At 42.6% G+C, this 27,982-nt stretch overlaps 1 long non-coding RNA gene across 1 annotated transcript; it reads left to right on the top strand.

Annotated features, from left to right (window-relative positions):
• Positions 1-2,304: 2,304 nt before the first annotated feature.
• Positions 2,305-3,376, top strand: LOC135505771 (uncharacterized). Its single transcript, XR_010450314.1, has 2 exons — positions 2,305-2,721; positions 3,006-3,376. It is a non-coding gene; the product is annotated as an uncharacterized LOC135505771 (long non-coding RNA).
• The last annotated feature ends 24,606 nt before the right edge of the window (positions 3,377-27,982 follow it).

Here is a 27,982-nt window from a genome sequence, read left to right as displayed (position 1 = left end):
GAGGAAGGACAATTATGTGGATATATTGAAGCAACATCTCACTCAACTCATTGTAGAAAGCTTGTGGATGGCTACCCAAAACATTTGACCCAAGGTAAACAATTTAAAGGCTACGCTACAAAATACTAATTGAGTGTATGTAAACTTCTGACCCATTGGGAATGTGAAAGAAATAAAAGCTGAAAAAAATAATTATCTCTACTATTATTCTGACATTTCACATTCCTAAAATAAAATGGTGATCCTATTAAACCTAAAACAGGGATTGTTTACTACTACTAATTGTGAAACACTGAGTTTAAATGTATTTGGCTTAGGTGTATGTAAACTTCCGACTTCAACTGTATGTTTTTAGAATTTGGTCCAAATGAATTACGAATGAAAAGCTGAAATGTCTTGAGTCAATAAGTATTCAATCCCTTTGTTATGGCAAGCTTAAATAAATTCCGGATTAAAAATGAATTTAACATGTTGCATAATTAGTTGCATTGACTCAGTCTGTGTGCAATTATAGTATTTAAACATGATATTTAAATGAATACCTCATCTCTGTACCCCACACATACAATTATGTCAAAGGGTATGAATATAGTTATAATAGTTATAATAATTCCTGAGCTTTCTTATATCTCCTAGATATAGGTCAGACAACTTCAAAACCTTAATTCTTAAGAGTAATTGTTTTACTGTCTATTTTGCCGTGTATTAATATGTTATTCAATGCATTTCTATGGGCTTTAGCACTAAAGGCCAAATTCAATATTTGATCAAATATATAGTTTTTTAAATTTTCTTGATACCTACAGTGGTCCAAACATTAAAAATCAAATAGCTAAATGATCCATGGTATGAACATATAACAATTCCATATGTTAGCTTAGACTTTTAGGAGTTAATAAAGGAAAAGAGAGGGAAATAAAATTGATTATGATCATCAGGATACATTTCAGATACTTACCCACTGTCTTGTTAGCAAATAACTCCAGACGACCGCAGAAAGCCGCAGATGGCTGCTGACCGTCGGCCAGAAGAGTGACAATGCTGGGAAGACAGGATTGACACAAACTGACTGAGACCTTTATTTGATTTATTGTGCGTGAATAGCAGTACTATGGAATTTATTTAGCTTTTATTTCTTTTCTTACCTTTTTTCTTCTAATCTGCCATTTTGCCTTGGGATTTACAGCCTGGTATAAAGTGCACTCAGTGGAATAAGTCCATTACTCACTCAATTACTGGAATAGCATGGCCTGCTGGGTAGGGCAGGTTGCCTGGAAGGAACAGGAAGTAAGATAGGCCTTGTGGGTAGCAGGGTTTAGGATGCCAATGGCTCAAATCTAAAAATCCTTTTCAACTTTAGGTCACAGATCTCAGTGGACATTTGGAGATGTGTGTGTCAAATGTGTAGAGCGAGGCTTAACCTATATTGGTTAGAAAATCACACAAATTACATTTGTCATTCATTTCAATGTTTTGAACTTTTCAAATGTATTTCTAATAGTCTACACAGTTTGATGTTTCTTCTCAGACCTCCCTAAAAATGTGTACATAGATCTACTAAGACTTTGATTACAGATTCACAAATGCAATTGGTCTTAGTCTAAATAGTGAGTGGTTTTTGTGCCCTTGAGATATAAATCAAATACACTGCTGTGTGTCTTTTTTAGTGTACAAGCATTTACAACACATTGATTACAGATACAAAAATATTATTTGTTACCATTTAACACAATGTGTACCCTTAAGATAATAAGACAAGTCGGGCTAAACAATTTAGTGTCTTTTTTTCAAACCCCCGATACAGAAACGTGTGAATACACGTAGTAAGAATACTTTGATTACAGTTTCACACGTAGAATTGACCATTATTCTACATAATATGTATGTACCCTTGAGATACGAAACAAGTACTCTGAAAATGTTTTCCATTACAAGCCATCTTGTGACACTGAGCAGGTGTAGAAACATACCAGGTCCCTTCTGTCTGTAACCGTATATAGAATAATAATTGGGTAAATTGTTCATACTGTGCAAAGATCCCTTAGAGAGAACACCCTCTTATGTCTCAGCTTTCCATCCCCATTCCCATTGTTTACTTCCCCTGTGCTGTATGAAGCTTATCAAACACTATCTCAGCTTACATGCTCTGATTCTCTACCAAGGACTTCCTCTTTGGTGGTTCCGTTTGTTCAGAATCAGACATCTGGTATTGTGGAGTCTGGGCTGGAGGCCCGGCCAGGAAAAACTCTATAGGGGAAAGGAGAGAAGAGAGGAGAGATCTTAGCATGTGAGGATCGAGAGAGTGAGAGAGAGAGAGACCCACACACAAAGCATAAATCATCACAGATCCAAAGATAATAGAAAGTGGCAGTCCCTGCAGTCTGCTAAATCAGGCTCCTGCTTCCTCAATCCGTTTTGTAATTGCGCAGAGTGCTGATCGGGTTGTTTTGGGACGAAGAGAGGGAAAGAAGAGAGCTAAATGAAAACAGGCACAATTGGAAAGAGGCTGTGTGCACTACAGTCACATCGGCCGAAACTAAAGAGTGAGTGAACTTTTCGCCGAGCAAGCTGGGGGTCTTGGCTCGTTTGCTGATTCTTGGCTCGTTTGCGGCCAGAGGGATTGCTTTGCTTTGTGCAAGGGTTGTTAGATGAAGTTTGTGTGTCTAGCGGTGGAGGGATGCAGACCCTATGGATTCAACAGAGGTGTCGTGGCAGGATCTGGTACTGTTATTTTTATAAAAACATTTTTTTTAAATCTCTGTTTTGATCACATAAATAGTGTAGTCTTCAATGTCAAAGTTACATGTATTCAATGTTAAATGTGTTTGCTTGCTTTGGCTAGCTAGCTAGCTGGGTGGCTAACGTTTGCATTTAAGACATGTAGCAGCAGCTACGGCTTTTTGGTTTCACATGCCTTTTGGAAGGTGGAGACTGCGGCGTCAAAGAGGCAGAGAGACTGTTTCCGACCACTGCTGATGTGTGGTTGCATTTCTGGCACTTTACAGCTGAAGCATCACCAGCTGAAGCATCACCCAGGTGGGTCAGCTACTTATGCTGGAGAGGCTACTGTGGAGGAACCAAGAAACCTCGGACAAAGCGATGGGCCCTGATGAAGATCTTCTGGCTTGTCTGACAGACTTTCTCCCTGGCTGTACCGTACCATCGATCCGCCCTCCTCTCAAACCATACTGAATTTTACAAACTGACTCAACTCCATTCCTTTTCCATCTTTAAGTTGTTGTTCATTGATGAATAATGTTTTTTTTTTAAGAGGACCACAATGGAATTATGTTTTTAAACATCTTTGTGTTTTCCTTAAATAGAAATGCATTGAATCTACATGTTTAAAAAAATAAATCAGGAAATTGGAGTGGTATGTCAGGTAGCCTTGAGGTTAGAGAGGACCCCCGATGTTGCATCCTACCAGCTCTCACAATATCACGTCAGAATTTAAAGTTGTTCAAAACGTCAAATTTCAAAGTTTTTAAGATTAAGTTTCATCATTAACTCTGAATTTTTAAGGTTAGGGTTAAGTTCTGGCATTAACTCAAACTTCTTAAAGTTAGGCATTAATTCCGAATGGCTAAGGTAAGGGTTAAGGTTTGGGATAGGCTTAAAACAAAAACTATCACTAGATTTGAAATTGCAACTTTAGAATCAGAGGCAGATGCTTACACCCATCTGCCATCCCCATCCATCCATCCAGCAAAACCAAAACCTACTTCAAGATAACAGCACTCAACGTTGTCAATAGTGCTGGTTTCCACTTCATCCGCAGACATAGATGGACCTCGAATACTGACTTGAATCACGGGTGACCTGGATGGGTGTAAAAAGCTGGGGTCAAGTCAATAATTCTGCTATTAACATCAATTTGATGTGGATTTGAGAGACTCGATTTGATCATACTCTAGGTTGTGTGATGTAGATGATGTAGGTTGCGTGATATAGAGGCAAAATCTAGGCACTTGCTCTCTCTCTTTTTGTATGTTATCTTTTTATACCCAGGACATCATTTGATTCATCTCCTCTAAACTGAATCCTGGCTGTTGAGAGTCTGATACTTACCAGAATTATGAATCCTTCATCCCTATTGAAAGCTGGGATAAAGAGACACAAGGGGTTGGAGTTGGAGAGGGGTTTGCTCACACCCCTGGTAGGCCTGCTGGATGCAAAGACAATTACTGTTCTGAGTTATGGGCACTACTCTCTCTCTCTCTCTCTCTAGGGAGAGGAGACAAACTGCACTAAGATAACGTGGGCTGTGCGGTCTTCTGCTAATCCTCCTAAACTAGGCCAGAAAGCCTCTTCTAGGAATGCAGAGGTATTGTGAGGATAAATTGTTAGGAACTTTTGTTGTTTTTCTGTTCACTTGACTACCCAAAGAATCTTGGTCTGTAGTGTAGTGCATTCAGGGTGGCAAGGAGTTGGAGTTTCATATGCACAGGCACTACTGTAAACAGTGCAGGTAAGATAAGAACATGTTATTTTCACCTTATTGCAATAGGTTACTTGTTATTTCATACAACGGGTGGGTCTAACTCTGGATACAGATTGGTTAAAACCAGTGTCTATTCCAGAAGTTACCTGCAGCTAAATCTATGATCAATCCTTCTGTGCAAACCACTGTCTCGTCAGCTCAGCCAGGCAATTTATAAACTTGATCTCCACTGTAAAAAGCATCTGGACATTATCTCCCATTTCCTTTAGACTAGAAATTGGTTTTCAACAGCGAAGATTTGCAACATATGGAAATTTGATCTCCAGCTGTCCCATAGTAATGAACATGTCGGGAGTCGAGATGAGACAGACAGGCAGCCAGCTTTTCACCGCCAGCCGAAATCATGAATCAACATAAGTTGTATGTGTATACTGTATACAAAGAAATAGAAAAACAGTAAATGTAGCTCGTTTGCTGTCATTCCAGTTTCAGTTTGAAGTGATTGTGTTAGCTGTGTAGTTGGCAAGCTCTTCTGAACATTGTCCTGTCTAGAGAGCACAGTTTTTATGCAAGGTGAAATCGCTATCATTAGGTATGGATGTTTGATGTGACCGTGTTAGCCGAACTTGGCTAGCTACCAAACAAGAGATAAGAATGTTGCCAGAACGACTGGGTCGCGTCCATAGATTTAGATCAAAAGACTTAACGACTGGGTCGTATCTGGCAACCGAACCCATAGAACAAACAACCAGCCGGCTTGCGTAGCAACCCTAGATTTGTTTCGGGGCTAGATCTCAAGGAAAGATTAAATAGTATGAATAAATGTATCAAAATATATATTTTTCATATGTTGGTAACTGGGTTGTATAAAAGTGATAATGCCCAAGAGGCCGGTGTTTGGAGGATATATTGGCACGTTTTGCCAGTCCTCAACCCCACCTCTTCAAGGAATACCTAGGATAAGATAAGTAATCCTTCTCACCCCCCCCCCTTAATGATTTAGATGCACTATTGTAAAGTGGCTGTTCCACTGGATGTCAGAAGGTGAATTCACCAATTTGTAAGTCGCTCTGGATAAGAGCGTCTGCTAAATGACTTAAATGTAAATGTAAATGTCAACTTCATCTAGGGACTATCAACACCCGTGCCAATATCTTCCAATCACCAGCTTCTCGGGAATTATCACTTACTTGTAGTCAAAGCTGTAGAATTATACAAAGTTACAGAAATATATTACTGCCTTCAATTTTCCCTGCATTCTGGTAAATCAGAGGTTCTCATTCTTCATTAGTTCAATTAATTGAATGTAGCGAATGTGCAAAACAATTATAAATAGGTGCTGTGAGAGCTTCACCACATTAAATCAACTGAATTCCCCGAAATGCACTTACTGAACGGAACAATGCGATAAATACTGCACTTTTTATAACCTCAAGTGAAAAGAGTTATCTGGATGCCCAAACCTTCAATTTACACACCAAAAACTTTGTCTTTTGTTCTGGGGACAGTAGACGCTGATTAATGTGAATCGAGTCAAATGACATTTGAGAGAAGAGACAACGTGGGCACTGGGCTTGAATTTGAAGAGTTCACGTATGGTTGAGAATGACCTGATAGCCTACCGATGCTGGAGAGATGCTTATGAGTGGCGATTACGTTGTTTTTTAATTATAGACCAGACTTAATTCAAATGTCTCTGTGACATTTCTCAGCACCTCGTAATCGCATCAATTAAAGAGTGAGTCTCACGCTGTAATCCATGCTGAAGCTCTCCTCTAACAGCTCTGTCTGACTGTCCGTTCTACAGAAAGGCTATTGAAAATATGCTCTATATTCACTATATGATATATAACAATGTAATCAATAATGCTATATGAAATAACGAGGGGCAGTCGGGGATAAAGAATATGTATGTACACGCTGCAACTTCTCAGTGTCCGACAAAGTTAAGTACTGAAATCTGATCCAGAATTTAAATGTAATCCTTGAATCAGTGGATACTTACTTGAGTCAATGTTACCAACTTGTGCAATGCCTTTGTATGCTGACTTTAAGTGCTGAGTGCCTATCAATTTTTATTGACATTTTCTCAGAATCCTCTAGTAGTTTTATAAGTGGAGCTGCCCAATGATGTAATGGTAAAAAAACATGTGGTAAACTCTGATCGCTGCTCGTGGTGAAAAATGTTTCCTATTCATTCAATGCATTTTTCTACACTGTTCAATTGAGGGGAGACATCATCACAGATTCAGGCAAAACTTTCAACAGAATTGGATGAGGGGGGACTGTTTCTTATTTCAGAGACCCCATGGGGGCGACTGTGTGTGTGTGTGCGTGTGCGTGCATGTGCATGCGTGTGTGTGCATCTGTGCATGCGTACAATTATGCAGATCCATTCAGAACATGTTCAAAGTAATGTTTGCTGCAGCCTCACCACGCCCGGCCGGCTGGCTGTACTAAACCTGGAGCCTGAACCTAATTGAGTTGGGTTATTGATATGGGAGTTTATTTAGAATATGGGACAATCTTATTATGTCTTCTCCCAGAGCTTATTTTAGGCTGAGGGATACATTTACACAGCCCGGCAGTGGTTGGGTTCTACCGGCTCTCTAAGAGGACATTGATCCACAGCAACCCCAGCGTCCACCTGCAGTTATGTGAACACAACTTCCCCTTTGTGTATCTCTGTAGCTCTACGCCATGGTCATGAGGGATTCTCCTCTGTGTTGAGTCATGTTACGTTGAGGTGAGTATGTAAACAACATTGGACTCAAGGGCACTGGCCTTTGATAATGGATCCTTATCCCAGAGCATAGCTCCCCTATATTGATGTACTCCCTGCCCAGAAAGACTGCCCCACTGACTTAGCCCAGAACCTTTGACATAGCAATGTAAATAAGAGATTTACTGGGTACTCTCTTTGCTACCTCTGAAACCACTCAGACAAGGGAAGGGAAGAATTTACGACAGGCTTCGACAGTCACAGTGCAGAGGGAGAAAACACTGCATGCCGGGACTTACTGCGCATGCCTCCAGAACACATCCTTAAAGGAAGAGATGGAATTATTGTATTCTAGATCATTATCGTGTGTGTGTGTGTGTGTGTGTGTGTGTGTGTGTGTGTGTGTGTGTGTGTGTGTGTGTGTGTGTGTCCAACAGACATCCTAAATGTCGAACGTATCAACTTAATATACTGTAACTGTCAGATTGCATAAGGATGGGAGAAAGGTTCAGGAATACATAATAGGGATTTTTAAATCTCGCCCCAAAACAAAAGAGCGAAGTGTAACCTCTAATATAATTAATGGGATGAGACCCGTAACAACAAGTGCACAAAAATACACGTAGCACCAAAAACCAAATAAAACAGAGCACAGGTACTCACAAGACCAACGTACATAGGAAAATTATTGACAAGGACAATGGGGAACAGAGGGCACATTTTTACACTTTCTAATCAGGGGGAATGGGAACCAGGTGTGTGTAATTAGACAAGACAGTCCAGGGTTGGTGGTGATGCTCCAGTTCAGTGGCACCTAGAAGGCTGGTGACGTAGACCTCCGGAGCTGGCGAACGGAATGAGCAGCTTACCGGGGGAAATCCGTGACAGTAATGTTTAAGACATGAGACATCAGGGTGTCAATGTAAACTCTGGCCCAGTCCAATACTGCTCTAGATTAAACATCACATCAGCGATTTTTACTGTGTTACTGCCCACTGTTAACCGCCATCGCAATGCCCTTCTAGTACATTTATGGCTCATAAGGATACGTGCTAGAGGTAAAGTGAGATCACATCAGGCCATAGCATAGTGGTTTGGATTACTCATATGGGACTCATAGAAATTAGTAAGAGGTGACTCTGTGTAAAAGTCAACCTGAGCATGCACAAATAAAGTTAGTCATTTCCAGATGAAACCACTTTCATAAAGCTTTTTATATAGTCTATAATTGGTTCTCTCTTCATTGTCAGTACCGGCCAAGCCTTGCCTTCGAATTGGGAATCCATGTTTTGACCTAAGACTTACAAGCTTATGTAGCCGATGTGAAATGGCTAGCTAGTTAGCGGTGGTGCGCGCTAGTGGCGTTTCAATCGGTGACGTCACTTGCTCTGAGACCTGGAAGTAGTGGTTCCCCTTGCACTGCAAAGGCCGTGGCTTTTGTGGAGTGATGGGTAACGATGCTTCGAGGGTGACTGCTGATGTGTGCAGAGCGTCCCTGGTTCGCGTCCAGGTCGGGGTGAGGAGACGGACATAATGTCTGTTACTGTTACACTTATATGTTCACCCCAAAAAGCTTGTCCATTTCACAAAACATCTATAACGCTTCTTTTTTTAAACTTGTCAATATTTACAAGTCAGATTTTTGGGATGTACAAAGAGTACTATAGACACACATACATCAAACGTTTAATTTCTGTTATGTCCATTCTGTGGGACATAAAAATGTGTATCCGCTTACAAAAGTAAAGTCCATAACACACGCACACACACACAGATTATGTGATTTTGACAGTGTGGGCCAGCAACGCTGGAAGCTGGACAATAAATATAGATATAGGGTAGGTAGGTGTTTGACAGTAATGGTGTGTGGGCTGCGTGGCATGATGAGCGTGTTTTAAGTAAGTCAAGAGGGTCATGGTGTGTGTTTCTTTATCCAACACGCTGGCCTCCGCTTTACTTTAATAAGTGACAGGAAGAGCAGCGAACAGATGAGGGGGAGAGGGGAAGAGGATGTGAGTGTGCTCTGGTCTATGTTCATGTGTCAAATCCTTTCTACGGAGGAAGAATATGGGGCGTGCATTTCACACATGGCTTGCTGTGGAGAGACCCTCACAAACTCAAACAGTTTTGCTATGATTGTCACTGTAAGAAGATAATACTCCCCAGCAAAACAAGAGAGCGTGTCGTTTACACCGTGGTTGTGACCTCTTCCAGGTGAAGACAAGGCATGAAGAGCTGCTTTGATGTGGTAAATACCTGAAGGACTATTCAACAACCGTCCCATCTGTCACCTTACCATCTGCTTGCATGGGAAGTGTTTCAATCAAAGATGAGGAAACATACATTCACGCACTCTCATACCGGGGTGGGCCGTCATTGTAAATACGAATTTGTTCTTTACTGACTTGCCTAGTTAAATAAAGATTCAATAAAAATAACATGCACACACACACACACACACACCAAAGCATGCACACGCACACACACACACACACAAATAGACACAGACACACAGGTGTCTCTCCAAAATTACATGGATTTCAAATAGCAACTTCACATCATATCCTTTTCCTCATATTTAGTCCAATGCGGTGTTGTAGATATTTTCCCTGAATCTCTCGTTAGGTTAGTAACGCTGACAACTATGTGTGTGCACGCGTGTGTGTGCGTCCGCACGTGTGTGTGTGTGCATGCGTGCCTGTTTGTGTGCGTGTGTGTATAATGACAATGTAATAACTCTGTCAACTGCTATCTGAACTCTGACAATGACTAATACAGCACCCTGCTGCTGCAAATCACTATAGCACAATCAGCCTTAGTATAATGATTACAGCAACCCTGACTGAAATGAGCGTCCCAGAATTCATTTATTAAACTATTGAAATGAACGTCTCAGCATTCATTGGATTGAAAACTATTAATTCACATCTGGAGAAACTGAATAATGGTAATCTGATGTGGTGTGATAATGAGTATTTTTCCTTCTCACTGTGTTGTATTATTATTATTATTATTATTATTATTAAACCCTCCATTCCTTTCAAAGAAGCAATCAGTGTGGAGACGAGTTTGAAAATTAGAATTAGAACAGGGAGGGGATGGATAGCGTCTGATTCATGCTGATGACACTGTGCTTCTACTGGATAACAATTACCAGGAAAATTCCTCCAGAGAAGATGACGAAGATCTTCTGAACGTTAAAGATGAATATTTTACCTAGGGAGGGGGTGGAATTGCGAAGGGATCTTACTTGATTCATGATGATGACACTGTGCCTTCCTGGGTAACAGAGGAATATTCCTGAGACCTGATGAAGATGGAGATCATGAACAAGATTCTACTTTACTTTGACATTATATGTGTCCTACTTCTCTAAATGAAAAGATAACAAACATAACCCTAGAGTTCTCTTTAGCACTGTAGCCAGCCTCACCTGTTCTGTTAGAATTAAGTGCAGGGTTCCCATTTGTTTTGAATACGCCATTAGTCTCAGCAGAGAAAGGGAGATAGCAGCAGAGGGTCTGCCTCTCCCGGTCCCTGCTCTCTCCTTCCTTTCCTCCAATGAGACTGACCAGCTGAAGGCGACATCGTTTTCCACCGGATGGTAAAACGCGAGTCGCACCATATCTTCCTCATGCACAAATTCATGTTGTTCCTATGACCAGAGAAAGTGAAATATTTATCGATGTAGATTTTTACAAGGATTAAATGTCAGGAATGGTGAAAAACTGATTTTAAATGTATTTGGCTAAGGTGTATGTAAAATTCAGACTTCCACTGTATATATATATATATATATATATATATATATATATTAGACTTTTAAAATGCTAAACTTGGATTAGCTAACACAATATGCCATTGGAAAACAGGAGTGATGGTTGCTGATAATGGGCCTCTGTACGCTTATAGATGGCAAATATTTTATGAACTGTTTACAGCTACAATAGTAATATACAACATTAACAATGTCTACACTTGTCATGCCCTGACCTTAGATATCTTTGTTTTCTTTATTATTTTGGTTGGGTCAGGGTGTGACGAGGGTGGTTCGCTTAGTTTTTGTATTGTCTAGGGGTTTTTGTAATTCTAGGTGTTTATATGTCTATGGTTGCCTAGATTGGTTCTCAATCAGAGGCAGCTGCTTATCGTTGTCTCTGATAGGGAACCCTATTTTAGGTAGCCATTTTGTCTAGGGTATTTGTGGGTTCTTATTCTATGTTGAGTTGCTTGTCTGCACTACGCATATTAGCTTCACGATTCGTTTTGATAGTTTGTTCAGTGTTCTTTCTTTAATTAAAGAAGATGTACGCTTACTACGCTGCGCCTTGGTCTCCTCCATACAATGACCGTGACAACACTGTACTTCTGATCAATTTGATGATATTTTAATGGAAAAAATGTGGCTTTTCTTTCAGAAAGGCCATTTCTAAGTGACCCCAAATTTTTGAACGGTAGTGTGTGTGTGTATATATATATATATATATATATATATATATATATATACACACACACACACGTTGGAATTTTACGTACACCTTAGCCAAATACATTTAAACTCAGTTTTTCACAATTCCTGACATTTAATCCTAGTAAAAATTACCTGTCTTAGGTCAGTTAGGATCAGCACATTATTTTAAGAATATCAAATGTCCGAATAATGGTAGAGTGATTAATTTCAGCTTTTATTTCTTTCATCACATTCCCAGTGGGTCAGAAGTTCACATGCACCCAATTAGTATTTGGTAGCATTGCCTTTAAATTGATAAACTTGGGTCAAACGTTTCGGGTAGCCTTCCACAAGCTTCCCACAATAAGTTGGTTGAATTTTGGCCCATTCCTCCTGACAGAGCTTGTGTAACTGAGTCAGGTTTGTAGACCTTCTTGCTCGCACACGCTTTTTCAGTTCTGCCTACAAATTTTCTATAGGATTGAGGTCAGGGCTTTGTGATGGCCACTCCAATAACTTAACTTTGTTGTTCTTAAGCCATTTTGCCACAACTTTGGAAGCATGCTTGGGGTCATTGTCCATTTGGAAAAACCATTTGCGACCAAGCTTTAACTTCTTGACTGTTGTTTTGCTTCAATATATCCAAAATTTTCCATCCTCATGATGCCATTCATTTTGTGAAGTGCACCAGTCCCTACTGCAGCAAAGTTCCTCCAAACATAACGATGGTTATCATGGCCAAACAGTTCTATTTTTGTTTCATCAGACGAGGACAGTACGATCTCTGTCCCCATGTGCAGTTGCGAAACCGAGGTCTGGATTTTTTTCTGGCGGTTTTGGAGCAGTGGCTTCTTCCTTGCTGAGGGGCCTTTCAGGTTGTGTCATTGTAGGACTCATTTTAATGTGGATATAGAAACTTGTACGTGTTTCCTCCAGCATCTTCACAAGGTCCTTTGCTGTTGTTCTGGGATTGATATGCACTTTTCCCACCAAAATAAGTTAATCTCTAGGAGATGAGAGGTATGACGGCTGCGTGGTCCCATGGTGTATGTACAGATTAATGTGGTACCTTCAGGCATTTGGAAATTCCTCCCAAACGTGTGAACCAAACTTGTGGTGGTCTACTTTTTTTCTGATGTCTTGGCTGATTTCTTTTGATTTTCCCATGATGTCAAGCAAAGAGGCACTGAGTTTGAAGGTAGGCCTTGAAATACATCCACAGATAGGCTAATTGACGTCAATTTGAAGTGTATCAGAAGCTTCTAAAGCCATGACAATTTTCTGGAATTTTCCAAGCTGTTTAACCTGCTAGCGGAACCCCCCCCAACATTCCTCTGAAAAGGCAGCACAAGAAATTCAAAAATATTTTTTTGAAATATTTAACTTTCACACATTAACAAATCCAATACAGTAAATGAAAGATAAACATCTTGTTAATCTACCCATCGTTTCTGATTTTAAAATGTTTTACAGCGAAAGCACAATATGTTTATGTTAGATCACCACCAAATCCAAAAAAACACAATTTTTCCCAGCCAAAGATAGTCACAAAAGCAGAATTAGAGATAAAATTAATCACTATCCTTTGATAATCTTCATCAGATGACACTCATATGACATGTTACACAATACATTTATGTTTTGTTCGATAATATGCATATTTATATCCACAAATCTCGGTTTACATTGGCGCCATGTTCAGAAATGCCTCCAAAATATCCGGAGTAATTACAGAGCCACGTCATATAACAGAAATACTCATCATAAACTTTGACGAAAGAAACATGTTTTACATATAATTAAAGATACACTGGTTCTTAATGCAACCGCTGTGTCAGATTTTTTTTAAACATTACGAAAAAAGCATACCATGCAATAATCTGAGACGGCGCTCAGACGTAAATATATGTCTCCGCCATGTTGGAGTCAACAGAAATACGAAATTACATCATAAATATTCCCTTACCTTTGATGATCTTTCATCAGAATGCAGTGCAAGGAATCCTAGTTCCGCAATAAATCGTTGTTTTTTCGATAATGTCCATTACTAGTGTCCAATTAGCTACTCTTGCTAGCACGTTTAGTTCACATGTCCAAAAGTTCGCGTTGGTCCAGGCGAACTCGGACGAAAACTTCAAAAAATTATATTCCATGTCGAATAGACTGGTCAAACTAAGTAGAGAATCAATCTTCAGGATGTTATTATCATATATATATCCAATAACGTTCCAACCGGAGCATTTGTTTTTGTCTACAGAGTAATGGAACGCAAGGCGATATAATGAGTACTGCGCATAACCAGGAACTGGCATTCTGCCAGACCAGTGAGTCAATCCCCTCCCATCCGGCCCCATATCACACTAGAGGCTTCATTCCACGTTCTGACTGTTGACATCTAGTAGAAGGCGTAGGATGTGCGAACAGATCCATATCTTATTGGGATGTGAATAGGCGATGAGTTGAAAATCAACTCGCCTCAGAATTTCCATCTCCTGTTTGGAAGTTTGCCTGCCCTATGAGTTCTGTTATACTCACAGACATAATTCAAACAGTTTTAGAAACTTCAGAGTGTTGTCTATCCAATAGTAATAATAATATGCATATATTAGCATCTGGGACAGAGTAGGAGGCAGTTCACTATGGGCACGCAATTCATCCAAAGTGAAAATGCTGCCCCCTATCCCTAAAAGGTACAGTCAACTTAGTGTATCCTTTGGCCAACTAGAATTGTGATACAGTGAAATAATATGTCTGTAAACAATTATTGGAAAAATTACTTGTCATGCATTAAGTAGATGTCCTGACCGACTTGCCAAAACTATAGTTTGCAAATATGTCAACGTCCGATGTCAACTGTGTGTATATATAATATAATAATAATATAATATATATAATCATTAAAATATATATTTGCATAAACCAATGGCTTATAAATTAACATGGGAAAATATCCACAGAGATAAGTGGTAAAGTAAAGTTGTCTTTAAAAAAAGAAGATTCGTCATGTTTCGTCATGTAGCTATATGCAGCTCCGCTCAGGAGTTATTTCACTCCAGTGAGAACAGAGCTGAGAGACCGTTGAAACAGCAATTAGTTTATGAAGGAATTAGCAGTTAGCTAAATGAAACATTGCAATCATTGGCGAGCCAATGTTAGAAGTCGCTCCAGTATCATTCAGGTCTGCCGTCTGGGAACTTTTCGGTTTCCACCGAGTGGTGGATCAAACTTCTACAACATGGTAGGCTCTGTTCATTGCTGATAGCCTATTCGAGTGGCAATACGAGTAACATGACTACTCATGTGGGACTTGGCAAAAAAATTTAACGGCAACCATTACTCCCACACAGCATTCAGGCAACAATAAGTCGGCTGACTCTGGTACGGCTAAAGAAATCAACTCATGTAACGACTCTCCTCTTCGTCTGATGAGGAGTAATAGGAATCATAGGACCAACACAGAGCGTGGTATGTGTTCATCGTAATTTTAATGAAATTAACTGAACACTGAATGACAAAAAACAACAAAAGAGAGCCAGAATACAAAGACAGAAAACAACTACCCACAAACACAGGTGTGAACAGGCTACCTAAGTATGGTTCTCAATCAGAGACACCGATTGACAGCTGCCTCTGATTGGGAACCAAACCAGGCCAAACACATAGAAGTACAAAACATAGAACAAAACATAGAATGCCCACCCCAACTCACACCCTGACCAAACCAAAATAGAGACATAAAAAAGGAACTCAGCGATAGTAAAATTCATAGAGGCAGATACGAGACCCTTCTCTGTAGTAGAGAATGCAGGGTTCAGAAACATGTTTAAAGTGGTCGCGCCGCTTCACTATTCCTTCCCGTACACATTTTTGCCCAGACATTAATACCTGCCTTATACAAAAAAATAAAAGAACAACTTGAGAGCGAGTTGTCAGAAACGTGGTCTGTTGCTCTAACAACAGACAGTTGGACGTCTAGAGCTACAGAGACCTACCTTACTGTAATGGCTCATTTCATTACGGCAGAGTGGGAGATAAAAAGTCATGTCCTTCAAACACGTCCCCTTGAGAGTAGTCACGCCAGTCTACACTTGGGGGAAGAGCTAAGGGAAGTAGTTGCAGTGTGGAAGTTGGAGAGGGATAATGTAATGATTCCTGTGACCACTGACAACGCTAGAAATATTGTAAATGCAGTCGCACTAGCTGAACTGGGGCCACAGAATGGATGCTTTGTTCACATTATTAATCTAGCATCTCAAAAAGCAATGTCAGTGAATCCAATCTCTCGCCTCTTAGCAAAGATGAGGAAGGTGGTATCCTTTTATAAAAGCACAACTGCTGCACATGTTTTCAAGATGAAGCATGAGATGCTGGAGCTGCCAAACCACAAACTAATCCAAGATGTCCCTACTAGATGGAATTCAAGCCAATATATGGTTGCGAGATACCTTGAGCAGAACGTTAGTGTATTCTACACTGACTGATCAAGTGAGGAAGAATGTCAAAGATATTGTGACCTTGTCTGAAAATGACATAAGACGAGCAGAGGAAGTTAGCAAGGTGTGCAAAACTCCCAGAACACTGATATGCACTGAGAGCACTCCATCAGTTTCCATGGTCCTGCCTATGAAAACAATGATCCTGAAATCAATGGTGGCATCTGATGAAGATGGACCCACAGTAAGGGAGGTCAAGACTGCTATCAGAGTTAACCTGGAGCCTAGATATGATGACCCTGGTGTCCAAGACTTCTTAGACAAGAGCACCGCGTTGGACCCCTGCTTTATGTCCCTGAGGCACACGGATTCTGCTGCTCGTTTGAGAGTCTGCAATGAACTAACAACAGAGATTGTGACTAATATTCAACAGGTGTTGTATTTATTTGGTTAATGTGACATTTATTATTTTATTAATTAGTTATTTAACAATTAATTATAAAGTAATACTTGTAATTGTCATAATAGTATCTTATATATATTTCTAAAAACAAATCATAATTTTAAAGCCACTTCAGAGATAGTAATTTCATTATGCAGGGTCAAGCCACAGATGCCACAGGAGCCAACCCCTCTCCAGAGATGGCAGACAACAGGGGTTCTTCTCCAGAAAATAAGTCTGCCATGGCTGAGCTTTTTGGGGAGTTGTTCACGACCCAGGAGCAGGGAACCAAGTCAAAGGTCAAGGTCATAGAGGAGGAGGTGACCTCATACAGGAAGTGGACTTTATTCCCCTGGATGCTTTGGAAGACCAAAGAATTAATAGACCCTCATGTTTCCATGTTAGCAAGGCGCTACCTGGCTGTGCCTCGGACCTCTGTCCCTAGCGAGAGGGCATTCTCCACAGTGGTTGACATTGTCACAGCAAGCCAATCTGTGCTCACTGCAGATAGTGTGGATAGACTAATCTTCTTAAAGAAAAACTAGAAGATCTGATAAAACAATTATACATTTTTTTCAAGTAACCAGTCTCAAATAGTCCTATTTTGTTTAAGACACTGCTTTGTCACCTAATTTCGATATATGCTGCTGGACTTTGTACTGTTGTTGAAGATCTGTTTTAAATGACTATATTACTTCATGTTATAAGGCAGGCACTACTGGTTTTTGTTGTCCCTTTGTTTCCATATGCTCCTGGGAATTGAAGCTACCCATGTTTACTATCGTAATAAATGGAAAATCTAAATACAAATTACATATTTCTGAGGCATTTATTTTGGCGATGTGCCGAAACTGTACCGAACCGCGACACCACTGTACCGTATCGTACCGAACTGTGAGTTTTGTGAACCATTCACATGTTCCAAGGCATTTCTGCCAAAAAAAACGGATTACATTTTTTTAATTTTATCGTTCAATTGCCTCTCCTGTGAGGTAGTGACACACGACATATGTCTAGTTTCCTGAAATGAGTCACATAGCGTAGTAGAATCCCCCCTGGCTTGGACAGGGCTTAGACTATTATGAGTAATAGGGAAAATACGAACTAGTTATTATATTGCGGCAATAAATTAAGTTTTGCATCTTGCCTTTTTTGGTTTTTCTGTGTCATGGTTTGAGTGCCCGTAGCATAGTAGGCCTAACAGTATATCTATTATATTGTAGCAAATACAACATTATAGCTGGAACTTAATTTGGCTAAGGTAAATGGCTCAACAGAATGAAACCTTCAAAAACGTTTTGAACAAGCTCGGCCTAAACCGACAGTACAAACATTAGAATCACCTTCCTAATACTGTGTTCCACCCACGTTTCCCCTCAATTTGTCGAGGCATGGACTCTACAAGGTGTTGAAAGCGTTCCACAGGGATGCTGGCCCATGTTGAGTCCAATGCTTCCCACAGTTGTGTCAAGTTGGTTGGATGTCGTTTGGGTGGTGGACTATTCTTGATTCACACAGGAAACTGTTGAGCGTGAAAAACCCAGAAGCGATGCGGTTCTTGACACACTCGAAACGGGTATGTGTTCCTAATGTTTTGTACACTCAGTGTATGTTGCAGCTATTACCAACAAAGGCATTTACCTACCGTAGGCCTACTAAACAAATAACAGCAATAGGCTAATGCTTTTTATTTTACAACAGGCCTACTTTTAACCTCAAACTAAATACGTAGCAAAACATTTTAAAGATTGAACTTAAGTTAGCCAACAAAAATTTCCAACAAAAGAAATAGAACATAGCATAGGCTATTTAAAGAACTGGATTATATTATGAAATAGGCCAATAATAATAATAATAATGACTAAACAATTGATAATAAATGTGAAAATAAATAAATTAAAGGTAGAAAATTGCATCAAACCCGAATAGGAAGTTGCACACTGTCCAGATGGCCGCGACAACGTTCTTCTCATCTTTGTCTACTAAAATATGAACATTTGTCCCAGAGGACATTCCCCTTGTCGGCTTACTATACTCTTTCTCCTCTAACTTTTGTTTTACTTCAGTGAAAAAGGACTCCATCTTCACAATCAATGGAAGCTTAGGCCAAGGCTCCTTTAACTTGCTCTCTCTCTCTCAGCAGCGGGCTCACGTAAAGTGAGCAGCCGGTACCAGTTCCAGCTGGACATAAGCTATATGCTTTATTGAGTTGCAATTGACTAACACAGATAACAAGCTCGCACAGTTCTCGCCACACAAACACTGAATTAACTGAGGACATGTCCAATCGGGTCCTGTCACGGTTTTCTGTAGGCGAAGGAGAGTCGGACCAAAATGCGGTGTGGCTATTGTGATTCATATTTTAATGAAACAAGGAAAAACACGAATCAATACAAAAACAACAAACGATACACGAAAACCGAAACAGCCTATACTGGTGCAAACTAACACACAACAGAAACAAGGACGTAAGGACAATCACCCACGAAACACTCAAAGAATATGGCTGCCTAAATATGGTTCCAATCAGAGACAACGATAAACACCTGCCTCTGATTGAGAACCACTTCAGACAGCCATAGACTAAGCTAGAACACCCCACTAAGCTACAATCCCAATACCTATAAAAAAAACAAGACAAAACACACCACATACAAAAACCCATGTCACACCCTGGCCTGACCAAATAGATAAAGAAAACACAAAATACTAAGACCAGGGCGTGACAGGTCCAGTCGTTAAATACATTTGAATTGCAAATAAACCGAGACCCGTGGCATTTATTTCAGACCTGACCCAGATCCAAGACGAAAGTCGAATTTAGAACCCGGATCTGCAAGCTTCCTGAGCTGGATTTTGGCATTTCAGGTCTGTTGAAACCATGAAGACATCTACTGTGAAGCATGGTGGTGGCAGCATCATGCTATGAGGATGTTTTTCTACAGCAGGGACTGGGAGACTGGTAAGGATAGAGGGAACAATGAATGGAGCCATAGATGGGTGAAAACATTATTTATTTCATCCATTTCGAAATCAGGCTGCAACACAACAAACGTGGAATAAGTCAAGGGGTATGAATATTTTCTGAAGGCACTCTACGTTGCTGCTACCCTGTTATTATATATCCTCATGCCGAGTTACTCAACCCAACCACTTCAGTATCCCTGCACATTGTTAATATACTGACCCTGGAGCTGAGCCTGGAGCAGACCCGGTACTTACTTTCTCGTGTTCTTCTTATTTTTATTTCTCATGTGTTTTTGTTCTGCTTGACTTTTTGATACATTTTTCTGATACCGATTACTGCATTGCTGGGAAATAGCAAGCAAGAATGGCTTTGTACTTAAAATAAAAACTTGAAACATGGACACACACAGGCACAAACACACCCCTCCACTCCGACAGAACACAGGGGGTTCTGCGGAGTTCACGGTCATGACAACCTGAGACAAGGCTTGTCAGATCCACTTTGGTGCGTAATGGAGGAGCACACACATACACACACACACACAGCAGCAGAACATCCTGTGAAGTACATTAGCCTGTTTACCTCTGACCGGGGTCAACCAGGATGTCTGATTCTCAATGCGCTTAGCTGACACAAGATGGATGTCTTCAACTAACCATTAGATAATCAATCAAATCTATTTATGAAGCCCTTTTTACATTAGCTGATGTCACAAAGTGCTATACAGAAACCCTGCCTAAATCCACAAACAGCAAGCAATGCAGATGTAGAAGCACGGTGGCTAGGAAAAACTCACTAGAAAGGCAGGAAACTAGGAAAATACCTAGAGATGAAACCAGGCTCTGAGGGGTGGCCAGTCATTTTCAGGCTGTGCCGGGTGGAGATTATAACAGTACTTGACCAAGATGTTCAAACGTTCATAGATGACCAGCAGGGTCAAATAATAATCATCACAGTGGTTGTAAAGGGTGCAACAGGTCAGCACCTTAGGAGTAAATGTCAGCTGGTTTTTCATAGAGACAACAGGTGCAGTAGAGGGGGAGCGAGTTGACAACAGCAAGTCCGGGACAAGGTAGTACGTCCAGTGAACAGGTCAGGGTTCCATAGCCGCAGGCAGAACAGTTGAAACTGAAGCAGCAGCAGGTGGCCTGGGGTGGACTGGGGACAGCAGGTGTACTGGGGACAGCAAGGAGTCATCAGGCCAGGTAGTCCTGAGGCATGGTACTAGGGCTCAGGTCCTCCGAGAGAAGAGAAAAGAAAGAGAGAGAGAGAGAGAGAGAGGGAGCATACTTAAATTCACACAGGACACCGGATGAGACAGGAGAAAAACTCCAGAAATAACAGACTGACCCTCGCCCCCTGACACATAAACTATTGCAGCATAAATACTGGAGGGGTCGGGAGACACTGTGGCCCCTACTGACGATAACTCAGGAAAGGGCCAAACAGGCAGGATATCTTCAAACCACCAACTTACTACCCTGAGACAAGGCCGATTAAAGCCCATGAAGATTTCCCCCACGGCACGAACCCGAGGGGTGCCAACCCAGACAGGAAGATCATGTCAGTGACTCAACCCAGTCAGTTAACCCTCCCTCCAAAGGACGGCAATGGAAGAACACCAGTAAGCCAGTGACTCAGCTCTGTAATAGGGTTAGAGGCAGAGACAGCAAGTGCGGTTCGTCACTACTGTGCCTTTCCGTTCACCTTCATGCTCCTGGGCCAGACTACACTCAATCATAGGACCTACTGAAGAGATGAGTCTTCAATAAAGACTTAAAGGTTGAGATCGAGTCTGTATCTCTCACACAGACAGGCAGAAAGCCCTGCCTCCAGCTGTTTGCTTAGAAATTCTAGGGACAATAAGGAGGCCTGGGTTCTTGTGAACATAGCGTACGTGTAGGTATGTATGGCAGGAACAAATCGAAAAGATAGGTAGGAGCAAGCCCATGTAAGGCTTTGTAGGTTAGCAGTAAAATCTTGAAATCCTTATCAGGAGAGTGTAGAGAGGCTAGCACTGGAATGCAGTGCATTCACATTTTTTGGTTCTAGTCAAGATTCAAGCTTCTGTGTTTCGCACTAACTGAAGATGATTTAGTGCTTTATCAGGGTATCCGGAAAGTAGACTATTGCAGTAGTCTAGAAGTGACAAAAGCATCAATTAATTTTTCTGCATCACTTTTGGACAGAACGTTTCAGATTTTTGCAGTGTTATGTAGATGGAAAAAAGCTGTCCTTGAAATAGACTTGATACGTTCGTCAAAAGTAGAGATCAGGGTCCAGAGTAAAGCAGAGGTCCTTCATAGTTTTATTTGAGACAACTGTACAACCATCAAGATAAATTGTAAGATCCAACAGATTGTCACTTTGTTTCTTGGGACCTAGAACTAGCGTCCCTATTTTGTCCAAGTTTAAAAGTAAAACATTTGCCGCCATCCACATCCTTATGTCTGAAATACAGGCTCCCAGGGAGGGCAATTTTGGGGCTTCACCATGTTTCAACTAAATGTACAGCTGTGTATTGTCCGCATTGCAGTGAAAGTTAACATTATGTTTCCAAATGACATCACCAAGAGGTAAAATGTATAGTGAAAACAATAGTGGTCCTAAAACGGAACCTTGAGGAACACCGAAATGTACAGTTGATTTATCAGAGGACAAACCATCCACAGAGACAAACTGATATCTTTCCGACAGATAAGATCTAAACTAGGCCAGAACTTGTCCGTGTAGACCAATTTGGGTTTCCAATCTCTCCAAAAGAAATTGGTGATTGATGGTATAAAAAGCAGCACAAAGGTCTAGGAGCTCGAGGACAGATGCAGAGCTTTGGTCTGACGCCATTAAAATATAATTTAACACTTTCAGGATTGCAGTGTCAGTGCTATGATGGGGTCCAAAACCAGAGTGAAGTATTTCTTGTACATTTTTTCTCTTCAGGAAGGCATTGAGTTGCTGAGCAACAGCTTTTTCTAAAAATCTTGAGAGAAATGTGAGATTCAATATAGTCCGATAGGTTTTTATATTTTCTGGGTGAAGGTTTGGCTTTTTCAAGAGAGGATAATGAATTGGTAGAAGATTATCTGCGCCCTTGACATTTTCGCAATTGTCTCCTCTCGATTCTGACAGCACTGAACTTGCTTAACAAAGTACAATGTCAAATCAAATCAAATTGCATTTGTCACGTGCCGAATACAACGGGTGTAGACCTTACAGTGAAATGCTTACTTAGAAGCCCTTAACCAACAATGCAGTTTTAAGAATTAGAAAAAAATAAGGCAGCAGTAAAATAACAACAGCAAGGCTATATACAGGGGGTACCGGTAGTGTGGTGGCACAGGGGAGGCACCGGTTAGTCGAGGTAATTGAGGTAATATGTACATGTAGGTGAAGTTATTAGAGTAACTATGCATAGATAATAACATAAAGTAGCAGCATCATAAAAGAGAGGGGGTGGGGGAAATGCAAATAGTCTGAGGAGCCAATTTATTAGATGTTCAGGAGTCTTATGGCTTGGGGTAGGAACTGTTTAGAAGCCTCTTGGACCTAGACTTGGCACTCCGGTACCACTTTCCGTGTTGTAGCTGAGAGAATAGGCTATGACTAGGGTGGCTGGAGTCTTTGACAATTTTTAGGGTCTTCCTCTGACACCGCTTGGTATAGAGGTCCTGAATGGCAGGAAGCTTGGCCCCAGTTATGTACTGGGCTGTATGCACTACCCTCTGTAGTGCCTTGCGGTCGGAGGCCGAGCAATTGCCATGCTAGGTAGTGATGTAACCCTTCAGAATGCTCTCGATGGTGCAGCTGTAAAACATTTTGAAGATCTCAGGACCCATAGGTTTTGTCATGCCCTCTTCACCACTGTCCTGGTGTGTTTGGACCATGTTAGTTTGTTGGTGATGTGGACACCAAGTAACTTGAAGCTCTCAACCTGCTCCACTATAGCCCCGACGATGAGAATGGGGGTGTGCTCGGTCCTTCTATTCCTGTAGTCCACAATCATCTCCTTTGTCTTGATCACGTTGAGGCAGAGGTTTTTGTCCTTGCACCTCACGATCAGGTCTCTGACCTCCCTATAGGCTGTCTCATCGTGGTTGGTGATCAGGCCTACACCACTGCTGTGTCATTGGCAAACTTAATGATGGTGTTGGAGTCATGCCTGACTGTGCAGTCATGAGTGAACAGGAAGTACAAGAGGGGACTGAGCACGCACCCCTGAGGGGGCCCCGTGCACGACATCAGAAGTGGCATATGGCTGCTAAATATCCTTCTGTATTTTTTCAACTTGGAGTTAGGGACGCAACTCCATGAACCCTGTCGCAAAGTCATCTCATCATGTCAGCTGTAGGGCTGTGAAAGGTCGCTAGCAGCAGGAACACTAAGGCCACATCTGGAAACAAGGGAAACAGGGTCTCCTGGCCCAGGAGAGACGTACACAGAGTTTCCCCTACACACCCAGGAGGAGATAACTTGGCCACGGCAGAGTACCGTTCAAATCATGAGAGCAAATAAACAGGCTTGTTCTATGTTTTACCCAGGGTTTTCTACTCAGGCTTTTTATGCTGCATGTTTTACTGACTGTGTGTGCGTCCTTGCGTGCATGCATGCATGCGTGCGTATGTGTGTGAAGCAGTCCTGTCCAGGGTTTATTAGTGCTTCTTGACTCCCAAATGATAGACGGTTGCCCTCTGGAGCATGGGCCTTGTAAAAAGCAGAAGCGCAATACATATGTTAAAAAATTACAATTATTTTAGCTTGTAGCTCCCTCTCTTTCTCTCTTCTCTTGATTGTTGATATACTCTCTCTCTCTCTCCTCAGTCAACTCTCTCTTTATCTCTTTGTTGGGGTATTCTCTCTCTCTCTTTATCTCTTTGTTGGGGTATTCTCTCTCTCCCTTAATCTATGAATGGCACAGTAGACCACGGTGGGGCTTGCCATTGACATTCTGTATTCTGTCAGCAATGCGTGTTGGCTGTTAAATGCATGTACCTAGATGATCACCTGGGAAACAGCACACAGATGGACAGACGGGCACACAGACACACCAGGCTGTGGGACATTTGTTAAATATGGTGCACGACAATTGTTCAGATTTACACGCAAACAACAAGGTCAACACATCTCTCAAGTGATAAAATGCAGTCTTATCCATTGTAAATACTATACATTACACTACAGTCAGCTGTGTAGAGCATACTAACATACATTTATATCATTCATAGTTAAATATCTACTACACATATATCGCAGGTATCAAATGTATTATTCACTCAACAAGATAATTTTATGAATCTGAAACATGCATGTCAAGGTAACTACTGCAATGGTCAAGGCAGAAGAGGATGAAATCTGACCAGTGTGAGATATATCTGTCACGGCCACTCCCTCTCACCCTCCCTGGCGATCGAGGGCGCCAGGCTACCCAGCATTACGCATTCCTGCCACCATCATTACGCACACCTGCTTCACTCGTCAAGCGAATCAGCGATTCATTGGACTCACCTGGACTCAGTCATCTGTGTTATTCCCTCCTCTATATCTGTCTGTTCCCCAGCTCTGTTCCCTGCTTCTGCATAATTGTCCTTTGTCGTTGTGTTAACCGGTTCTGACGCTGTTTTTATCCTGTTCCATGTCTGTGCAATATTAAATGTCCACTCTCCGTACCTGCTTCTCATCTCCAGCGTCGGTTCTTACAGAATGCTGAAGTCAACAAATGAAGCATCGGGGAGTGCTGTTGTTTTGGTTGGTGGTGGCGTCGGGTTCAGGGTCCGCCGCCGATGGAAACAGGGGTGCCTAAGCTGGCTCGTCGGGCTTCACGCCCTAGTTGGCTTAAATGGTTTCCTTGCCCCGGTGGGCTTGGCAGGTTCCCATCCCACGTCAGGCCTCAGCCGGATTGTCATGTTTTTACCCCTCAGCAGGCTCGTCAGGTGTATACGGCTCAGCCAGCTCAACGGGCTCCCACGCCTCAGCGGGACCGACAGGATTTCACGCCTCCGCCGGATTTCCAGGCTCCCACGCCTCTGCCGGTTCGTCGGGATGTTACACCCAGCCGGCTTGTCCGGCGCCCATGCCTCCTCCGACCTGTCAGGGGGGATTGTACTGTCACGCCTGCTCCCGCTCTCCCTCCTTTGCACTCGGGGGCGCCAGGCTGCCCAGCATTACACACTCCTGCCACCACCATTACACACATCTGCTTCCCTCGTTACGCACATCAGCGATTCATTGGACTCGCCTGTACTCAATCACCTATGTTATTACCTCCTCTATATCTGTCTGTTCCCCAGCTCTGTTCGCTGCTTCTGCATAATTGTCCTTTGTCGTTGTATTACCCGGTTCTGACGCTGTTTGTCACACCCTGGTCGAAGTATATTGTGTTTGTCTGCATTTATTTGGTCAGGCCAGGGTGTGACATGGGTTTTTTGTGGTGTGTTTTGTCTTGGGGGTGTATAGCATAGTCTATGGCTGCCTGAGGCAGTTCTCAATCAGAGTCAGGTGATTATCATTGTCTCTGATTGGGAACCATATTTAGGCAGCCATATTCTTTGAGTATTTGGTGGGTGATTGTTCCTGTCCCTGTGTTTGTTGTCACCAGATAGGCTGTATAGGTTTTCACGTTCCGTTTGTTGTTTTTGTATGGTTCGTTTTCATCGTCATTAAACATGTCTCAAAAATACCACGCTGCATTTTGGTCCGCTTCTCTTCCACCAGACGAAAGCCGTTACAGAATCACCCACCACAACGGGACCAAGCGGCGTGGTAACAGGCAACAGCAACAGCAGGAGAAACATAATAAGGATTTCTGGACTTGGGAGGAAATCCTAAACGGAGAAGGACCCTGGGCTCAGCCTGGAGAATATCGCCGCCCCAAAGAAGAACTGGAGGCGGAAGAAGCGGAGAGGCGTCGGTATGAGGAGGCAGCACGGCGACTCGGAAGGAAGCCCGAGAGTCAGCCCCAAAAATGTATTGGGGGGGGGGGGCTCAGGGAGAGTGTGGCAGAGTCAGGAGTCAGACCTGAGCCAACTCTCCCTGTTTATCGTGAGGAGCCAAGGAGGAGACCAGAACCAGAGCCGGTGTTGGAGGAGAGCGAAGCAGAGACTGTGAAGGAGTTAATGGGGAGATTGGAGGAGAGAGAAATGAGGGATTTGCTGTGTTGGTGTTTTTTGCATGGAATTAGCCAGACGGAGCGTGTCGGGGATTTGATGGCACCTGGGTCAGCGCTCCATATTCGTCCTGAGGTGCGTGTTAGTCGGCTGGTGAAGATGGTGCCAGCCTTACGCACCAGGTCTCCTGTGCACATCCCTAGTCTTGCACGTCCTGTGCCAGCACTGCTCTCAAGATCTCCAGTACGCCTTCACGGTATAGCCCATCCTGTGCCACCTCCACACACCAGCCCTCCGGTGGCAGCTCACCGCACCAGGCTTCCTGTGCGTGTCCCCGGCCCAGTACCACCAGTGCCAGCACCACGCATCAGGCCTACAGTGTGCCACGCCTTTTCAGCGCTGCCCGAGCCTTCCTCCTCTCCTGTGCTGCCGGAGTCTCCCACCTGTTCAGCGCTGTCAGAGCCTTTCTCCTCTCCTGCGCTACCGGAGTCTCCCGCCTGTTCAGCGCTGCCCGAGCCTTCCTCTCCTGCGCTGCTGGAGTCTCCCGCCTGTTTAGCGCTGCCAGAGCCTTCCGCCTCTACAGCGCTGCCGGAGTCTCCTGCCTGTTTAGCGCAGCCAGAGCTGTCAGTCTGCATGGAGCAGCCAGAGCTGCCAGTCTGCATGGAGCAGCCAGAGCTGCCAGTCTGCATGGAGCAGCCAGAGCTGACAGTCTGCATGGAGCAGCCAGAGCTGACAGTCTGCAAGGAGCTGCCAGTCTGCAAGGAGCTGCAAGTCTGCAAGGAGCTGCCAGTCTGCAAGGAGCTGCCAGCCTACAAGGAGCTGCCAGTCTGCAAGGAGCCGCCAGAGCTGCCACTCTGCAAGAAGCCGCCAGAGCTGTCAGTCGGGTATGACTGTATTTACAAATAGAAAGTGGGTAGCATATTGGTTCAGCCGTTGAATACATATACTGTACATTTTAGTCAATTAGCACAGGGTTTCCAACACTCGGTCCTGCTTCCCACACTCGGTCCTGCTTCCCACACTCGGTCCTGCTTCCCACACTCGGTCCTGCTTCCCACACTCGGTCCTGCTTCCCACACTCGGTTCTGCTATCCACACTGGGTCCTGCTTCCCACACTCGGTCCTGCTTCCCACACTCGGTCCTGCTTCCCACACTCGGCCCTGCTTCCCACACTCGGTCCTACTGGACGAAGACACACAAAAATGGCATCCGTGAGTCCATCCAACTCCGAGCAAGCAGAAAAGGGCCCAACTGCCAAAATCTAGCACCATTCCTCAAAGAGTAATTACATTACTCAATATATTTCACCTAAATTTCTCTTTGTGCATGACTAACTTAGAAATCCTGCCAACCCTTTATACTACATGTAGGGTTCAGGTATGGCATTATCTAAATGACAGGAGTAAGATGAGCAATATCATACCC

The sequence above is a fragment of the Oncorhynchus masou genome, chromosome 19 (genome assembly GCF_036934945.1).
Source record: "Oncorhynchus masou masou isolate Uvic2021 chromosome 19, UVic_Omas_1.1, whole genome shotgun sequence".
Lineage (NCBI taxonomy): Eukaryota > Metazoa > Chordata > Actinopteri > Salmoniformes > Salmonidae > Oncorhynchus > Oncorhynchus masou.
Note: the sequence above shows the minus strand (reverse complement) of the source record. Positions and strands in the feature narration are given on the sequence as shown.